This window comes from Arachis hypogaea, chromosome 4 (assembly GCF_003086295.3).
Source record: "Arachis hypogaea cultivar Tifrunner chromosome 4, arahy.Tifrunner.gnm2.J5K5, whole genome shotgun sequence".
Classification (NCBI taxonomy): Eukaryota; Viridiplantae; Streptophyta; class Magnoliopsida; order Fabales; family Fabaceae; genus Arachis; species Arachis hypogaea.
This window is the reverse complement of record NC_092039.1, coordinates 83,085,789-83,094,002: the sequence shown is the minus strand read 5'-3', so window position 1 is coordinate 83,094,002 and position 8,214 is coordinate 83,085,789.

Below are 8,214 nucleotides of genomic sequence, written 5' to 3'. Positions count from 1 at the left end.
TAGTAGCTGGCGTGCCACGCCCAGCATTCAAGTGGCACGCCCAGATGAGACTCTTGAGCTGGCATGCCACGCCTTCGATACCAAGTGGCACGCTTAGCCTTTGCTTTGTCCTTCTTGTACATTGGCGTGCCATGCCTGGATGCTCAAGTGGCACGCCCAGACCTTTTTAGCCTTCAACCACTTCTCTAAAATCTTGTACTAGCGTTCCACGCCATGCTGCTCAAGTGGCACACCCATTCATTTGTGGGTTTCTTAAGCTTGGCATGCCACGCCTGGCTCCTCAAGTGGCACGCCCAATTGACTTTTAAAGCTGGCGTACCACGCCTTCGATACCAATTGGCACGCCCTAGTGATAATCTGTTCTGGAGTGATGAACTGGCATGCCACGCCCATGGCTCAAGTGGCACGCCCATAGTAGGTGGTGGGCTAGGCATGCCACGCCCAGCCTGGCGTGCCACGCCCCTTTAGTGGCCTTCATTGTTGGTCTCTGGAAAATTGTACTAGCGTGCCACGCCCAGCTTCTGGCGTGCCACGCCCATGTAAATGCTTTGAGAATCCCCTCTGGACTTCAGTATTGGCGTGCCACACCCAGCTCCTGGCATGCCACGCTAGTGCATTTTTGTTGCGTTTGCTTCAAGTGGCATACCAGTTTCACACGCCCAACTTGTTTTATTGTTTTCTTCCCCTTTTTGATGTCTTTTTCACCTGAAATTTAGCACAAACTCATTTCAAAGCAATGTACTATAATATTCATCGAATATTGCATGAATTGCAATGATCAAATGAGATTATGCTCTTTTATGGTCCTTTTTGTGCAAGAAAAAAGGGTAGATGATGCAAGTCATCACAACACCAAACTTAAGCTTTGCTTGTCCCAAGCAAATCAATGTGAGTAGTACTTTTATGAGTTGAGACTTTGACCTTGAATGGATGCAAACATGACTAAGGGTAGGACTAAGTGTTTAACACATGCATGAATATTTTTGTCTTAATGCCACAGAGAGCTTCTAGATCCTTGAGGGTTCTTTCAAGTATAAGCTTTAGGGGTCCTTTTTATTTATTGTCACCTTGAAGTAGTAAGAGTTAATTCATTTTCTTTTTGGTTGTTCTTTCTTTTCTGTTTATTGACCACGACTCTAAGTGTTTTGTCTCAAGACAACCCTTTAGTTAGGCTTTCAATTAGCACTCCTAAACCAGTTGGCTTTAGGGTACTAGGTGTTGAAACACCCCTAAGAATTTTCTTGCCCAGGTCTCTTCTTGACACATTTTCACCACAAGCATCTACTAGGGTTTTCAACTCTTTTGAGCTTTTCAATGTTTCTTTCTATCCTAATAGTTGATGCTCAGAGCCTTGGGTCTTTATTGCTTACTACTTCTTAGTTCTATAGATATTCAAGAAACACCCCTTAACCTCTACTTGTCATACCTTCTAGGCTTAGTTGCTTTTCATGACTCCTTTTCTTTTCAGTTCATTCAAGGTTCTACACTTAGTTTCTTATCTTTTGGTTTTTTGAATGATCTCTCTTGGTCTTAGTCTCTTTTACTCTTATTTTTGTACAACTCACAACAACTCTTATGGAGAAAAACTATTTTTTATTGATGTTGAAAGGACTTAAAATTAACATTGTATTTTCTTTCTTGTAGTTCAAAGGACTCACAAAAGACTTCAGACATGAGAAAAGAAAACTAAGCATTAAACATAAACTATCCTAATGTTGCAATTTATTCTTGAGCAGAAATTAAAAGATAGAGAAAAACTTAAACATGATTCAGAAATTAGAGAGTGTCAACCATGGGACTTAACAACCTTGAGCAGCTTCAACTTTAGTTCATTGGCCCTTTTCCTTTGTCTTTCTTCTTGGAAGGGGAAGAGTCATCTTCTTCCTGTTTGGAAGATCCCTTTTGTGCTTTAGTGTCTTTGGGCTTCCAAAATCCTAGGCTTCTCATGTAATTCCTTTCATCCTCCTTGTCCTTGGCCAGAATTTCTTCTTGTCTTGCACTCAACTCCTCCATTCCTTGCATGAATGTTGGGTATCCTGGGTTTAGAGCGGCCACAGCATTACATAAGTGATTCAATTTCGCTTATGTGTTGATGTCATATTGCCTCCTTGAAATGGTTCTGGCATCATAAAAATGTCTGAACTCAGTAAGGTTCCTCTGTTGCCATTTGTTTTGCTCCACTATTTTGTTGAGTGCACTTTGCAATTCTTCCCAGTCAAACTAATCTTGCTGCTCTTTCAGTTGCTTCGTACTTTCTTGGAGTTGTTGTATGTTCTCATTTATGTGATCCCATTGTTGTTGTTGCTGTTTGAGTTGGTTGACATCCTCTTTCAAGAGGTAGATATCTCCTTTCATTTGGTGTATGTCTCCTTGCAGTTGTTCCCAATTGAATCCCTCAGGAAATCGTTGGTATTGTTGATATGGTGGTGGTTGGAGTGCTAGAAAAATGTGGTTGCTCCTCTGCATCTTCTTCTTCTTGTTGTTGTGGCACATGAGCATGAGCTCTATGCTCCTTGGCCTTCTGAGGTGGGTTAACAGCTACCAAGCTACCACTTTGGCCATCTTCTTGGCAATTATAGGCTTGTCTTGCTCCACTAGCACTTCATCAATAATCTTTTCAACCCCAGCTTCATCACACAGCCTCTGTGTGATGCTGCGGAATGCCAACCTTGAGCTATCTTTGGTGCTTTTAAGCACTTTGTTGATGTTATTGGCAATCAACTCCCCAACATTGACATTCTCACCTTTCATGATGCTGTATACGAGCACAGCTCTCTCTTTGGTCACCTCTGAAGTGTTGGATGTGGGAATTAGGGACATTCTCACAAAATCCAGCAACCCTCTAGCTTGGGGCTCAAATCTCTTCTTCTCAGCTGGTTAGGCCTCCCATCCTTGTCGTTTATCCATTGTACATTCAACACACAAATTTCATTAAGGATTTATCAAAACCTGGGTCTTGTTGCTTCATTCTTTCCTCATAGCTCCCGGTAGAGTTTGTCCTCTTCACCATTAGCATCATCTTGTTGGTGGGGCTATAATCAATGGACTTCCCCCTCACATAGCTAAGATAGCCATAGGGTTGTCTTGGCTGAGGCACGGTATTGGCATTCTCACCAAGCTTTCTACCACCTTCCTTGGTGAGTTGCACAAGAGTGTCCAGCCTCTATTGTTTATCTCCCTGTTGATCTCGGGGTGCTCATTTCTCCCCAGCTGGAAACCTACCTCTGGGATGATTTGCCTCTCACTCACCAAACCATAAAACTGGTTTTGGTTGAATGAGGAGAGGAATTTGTACTCATTGAAACCTGAACTTGAGGACCCAAAAGTTGGTTCCTTGATTTTTCTTTTCTTTGATGCTGAGGTTTTTGGTGGTGCCATTAAGTTGAGAGAGGGTGTTTGAAGGTTTAAAGAAAGTTGGGGAATGTTGCAAGAGAACGCAAGAAAAACAAAGTTTTGCTCCAACACCAAACTTAGAACTTGATTGTCCCAATCAAGAAAAGAAAAAGAAGTAGGAGAAAGAGAGGTAAGGGAAAGAGAAAAGAGATGAGAAGAAGGAAGGAATTATCTGGGTTCTTTTTGTATGTGAATTGGGGTTTGAAGTGGGAGGAGAGGTGGGAAAGTGAGGGCTTTTATAGGGGGTGGGAAGTGTGGTCTGAATGGTGGGAAGTAAAGTAATTCAATGTTTTCCCACTTGGGGAGTGGCACCTAGCGTGGGAATAGGTGCCAATCCTTATCCCACTCTGCTTCCTACATGTGTTGAGTTCCAAAGTGCAAGTACACTTTGACTTCTTTGCTTTATGAGTTATCAATCATGTGGGCCTCGTTCTCTCTCCTGAAAATAAAACTGAAACCTCATCAGTAATGACAAAAGAATCCTCCATATTCCTTTTTAATATGAGTGAATGAATTTGCAACTGATGAGTGTCCATTGAGACACCAAACTTAATCCCATTGCATCATAATAAATCGGGTTCATCATTGGATTTTTAATTTGTTCATAAAGGTAAAATAATTCCAATCCTTTCATATCCTTTTGCTTCTAACCTCTTCTGAACACAATTAAACCACGTTCATGCTCTCACCAATATATTAAATGCTTTCAGATTGAGTAATGTTGGGCTTGCTTAGGTGATCCTTGTATGGTGGTGGCCACACCAAACTTAATCTCTGGGCTTACTCTTCAAAATTAATTTATCCAAATGGTTGTAAGCATAGATCAAGTGGGTAAGTGGCCACACCAAACTTAGCTTTTTTGCTAGTTCTCAACCCAATCACTCATCATCAGTAAATGTATTAATCAAATTGCATTTCCAGAATAGAAGAAAATAGAATGTAAGGGTCTTCTAACTACCAAAACTGACATTAGACTTCCTAATCTACCACCTACAATCTACTTCACCAATTTTCAACCAAAACTAAAACTACCTAAATTGGCAAATTTTAACTACTTCTAAGAAAGCAATAAATCAAAAGGATATAAAGTGTTGGGGTGCCTCCCAACTAGCGCTTCTTTATCGTCACTAGCTTGATGTTCTTCCTTTCTTAGCTGAGGTTGTAGCTTACTCTCCTCTCATCCAGTGAGTCCCCTAGTTAATACTTGAGTCTATGGCCATTCACAATGAAGGTCCTTTGTGTTTTGTCCTCCATAAGCTCTACATGGCCATAGGGGAACACCTTGAGGATGGTGAAGGGTCCTGACCATCGGGACTTAAGCTTCCCAGAAAAGAACTTGAGTCTTGAATTGTACAGCAGCACCTTTTGTCCTTCAGTGAACTCCCTCCTTGCTATCTTCTGATCATGCCACCTTTTTGTGTTCTCTTTGTAGATCTTTAAATTCTCATATGCTTGATTCCTAAATTTCTCCAACTTATTGAGTTGCATTAGTCTCCTTTCTCCAGCAGCTTGATCATCAAAATTTAGCATTTTTAGAGCCCAAAATGCTCTATGTTCAAGCTCAACTGGTAAGTGGCAAGCCTTGTCAAATACCAATTGGTATGGGACATCCCAATGGGTGTTTTGAAGGCTGTCCTGTAGGCCCATAATGCATCATCCAGCTTCTTAGACCAATCATTTCTTGAGTTTCCAATAGTTTTTTCAAGAATTCTTTTGAGCACCCTATTTGAAATCTCTGCTTGCCCGTTGGTCTGTGGGTGGTATGGAGTTGCCACCTTGTGCTTGACTCCATATCTGAGAAGGAGTGTCTCAAGTTGCTTGTTGTAGAAGTGTGTCCCTCCATCACTAATGAGGGCTCTAGGAACTCCAAATCTGCTGAAGATGTTCCTTCTCAGGAAGCTTATTACAACCTTGTTGTCATTTGTTGCAGTGGCTATGGCTTCTACCCACTTTGACACATAATTTACAGCCACTAATATATAACTGTTTGAGTAGGAGGATGGGAAAGGTCCCATAAAGTCAATTTCCCACACATCAAACAACTCTAACTCCATTATAAACCTTTGTGGCATCTCATTTTTCTTGGGTAGATTGCCACCCCTTTGGCATTCATCACACCTTGACACCAATTCCTTAGCATCATTGAACATTGTTGGCCAATAGAATCCGTATTGGAGCACTTTTGCTGCTGTTCTTTCTCCACTGAAGTGGCCTCTATATGCAGATCCATGGCATTGCCAAAGCACTTTTTGCCCTTCCTCATGGGAAACACACCTTCTCAAGATTCCATCAGCACATTTTTTGAACAAATAGGGCTCATCCTAGATGTAGTGTTTAGCATCTTTAATTAGCTTTCTCCTCATGTGTTTGTTGATGTTGGTTGTTAGTTCCCCAATAGCCTTGAAGTTAGCTATGTCTGCAAACCAAGGGGCTACTTGGATCATCATCAACTGCTCATCAGGAAAGCTCTCACTCACTACAATTTGGTGTGTCCCTTCTTCTTCTTGTGGAATCCTTGAGAGTTGGTCAGCCACTTTGTTCTCTGCTCTACTCCTATCTTTAATTTCAATGTCAAACTCTTGGAGTAGCAGGATCCATCTTATTAGTCTGGGCTTGGACTCTTGTTTGGTAAGCAAATATTTGAGTGCTGCATGATCAGTGAATACAATTACTTTAGAGCCAACAAGATATGATCTAAACTTATCAAAAGCAAATACTATGGTAAGTAATTTCTTCTCTGTGGTGGTATAGTTCCTTTGATTCTCATTAAAGACCTTGCTAGCATAGTAAGTAACATGTACTAGCTTGTCTTTTCTCTGTCCTAGAACAACACCAATAGCAAAATTAGATGCATCACACATTAATTCAAAGGGTAGATCCCAGCTAGGTGGTACTATAATAGGTGCAGAGAAAAGCCTATTCTTAAGTTTATAAAAGGCTACCATACATTCTCTATAAAAAACAAAGGGAGTATTTGAGACAAGTAGGTTGCTAAGGGGTTTTGCAATCTTTGAAAAATCCTTAATAAACCTCCTATAGAACCCATCGTGTCCTAAGAAGCTTCTGATTGCCTTGATATTGAAAGGTGGAGGTAACTTCTCAATTACTTCCACCTTTGCCTTGTCCACTTCTATTCCATTTTTAGAGATCTTATGACTAAGAACCACCCCCTCAGTCACCATAAAATGGCACTTTTCCCATTTAAAACCAGGTTGGTTTCTTGGCACCTCTTTAGCACCATAGCAAGATGACATAGACAAATAGAATATGAATCTCCAAACACGGAGAAGTCATCCATAAACACCTCTATAAACTTCTTAATCATGTCTAAAAAGATGGAGAGCATGCACATTTGGAATGTTGCAGGTGCATTGCACAATCCAAAGGGCATTCTCCTATAAGCAAAGACTCCGTAGGGACAAGTAAAAGAAGTTTTCTCCTGATCCTTGGGGTCTACAACTATTTGGTTGTAGCCAGAGTAACCATCCAGGAAGCAGTAGTATTCATGTCCTACGAGTCTTTCAAGCATCTGGTCCATGAAAGGTAGGGGAAAGTGGTCTTTCCGGGTGGCTTCATTGAGTTTTCTATAGTCGATACACATACGCCATCCGGTCACTGTTCTTGTAGGTATTAGTTCATTCTTCTCATTTGGCACAACAGTGATCCCTCCCTTCTTAGGAATCACTTGCACAGGGCTTACCCAAGGGTTGTCTGAGATGGGGTAAATCACCCTTGCTTGCCACAACTTCAACACTTCTTTTTGGACCACTTCATTCATGGTAGGATTCAACCTTCTTTGTTGTTGTCTTGAGGGTTTAGCACTTTCTTCAAGTAGGATCTTGTGCATGCACATTGAAGGACTGATTCCTTTTAAGTCTGCAAGTATCCAGCCTATAGCATCCTTGTGTTGTTTCAGCACTTGGATAAGCTCTTCTTCTTGCTCCTTACTCAAGCTTGAATTGATGATCACTGGGTAAGTGTTGTTGTCACCCAAATATGCGTATTTTAAGCTTGGTGGTAAGGTCTTCAGCTCTAGTTTTGGTGCCTCTACTTCTTCATTGTCGTTGTGGTTCAGCATTATTGAATTCTCCATGGTTCCTTGTGGTAGTTCTTCACTTGATGCTTGTTGCTTTAGCTCCATAGTTCTTTCACATTGTTTTTCTTCAAAAACCCCTTGAACTATCTGTTCTATGGTGTCTACCATCATGCATTCTCCTATGGATTCCTTGGGGTAACTCATTGCCTTAAAGACGTTGAAGACCATCTTCTCTTCATGCAACCTCAAGACTAGTTCCCTTTTTTGCACATCAATGATGGCTCCAGCAGTAGCTAGGAATGACCTTCTTAGGATGATTGATGTGTTATACTCTTCTTCCATATCTAGCACAACAAAATCAGCTAGAAAAATGAATTCTCCTACTTTCACCAACAAGTTTTCCACTACCCCATGTGAAAACTTGAATATTCTGTCAGCCAATTGGAGTGCCATTCTTATTGGCTTAGCTTCCTTAATCTTTATCCTCCTTATCATGGTTAGGGACATGAGATTGATGCTTGCACCCAGGTCACACAAGGCTTTCTCAATATTGATATCCCCTATGATGCAGGGGATTTGGAAACTTCCTGGGTGTTTTATTTTCTGAGGGAGTTTCTTTTGTATGATGGCACTACACTCCTCAGTTAGCACTATGATCTCTTTTTCTCCCCAGTTCCTTTTTCTTGTCATGAGCTCCTTTAAAAATTTTGTCATAAAGTGGCATTTGCTCTAATGCTTCAGCAAATGGTATGTTGATTTGGAGCTTTTTGAAGATCTCTAAGAAT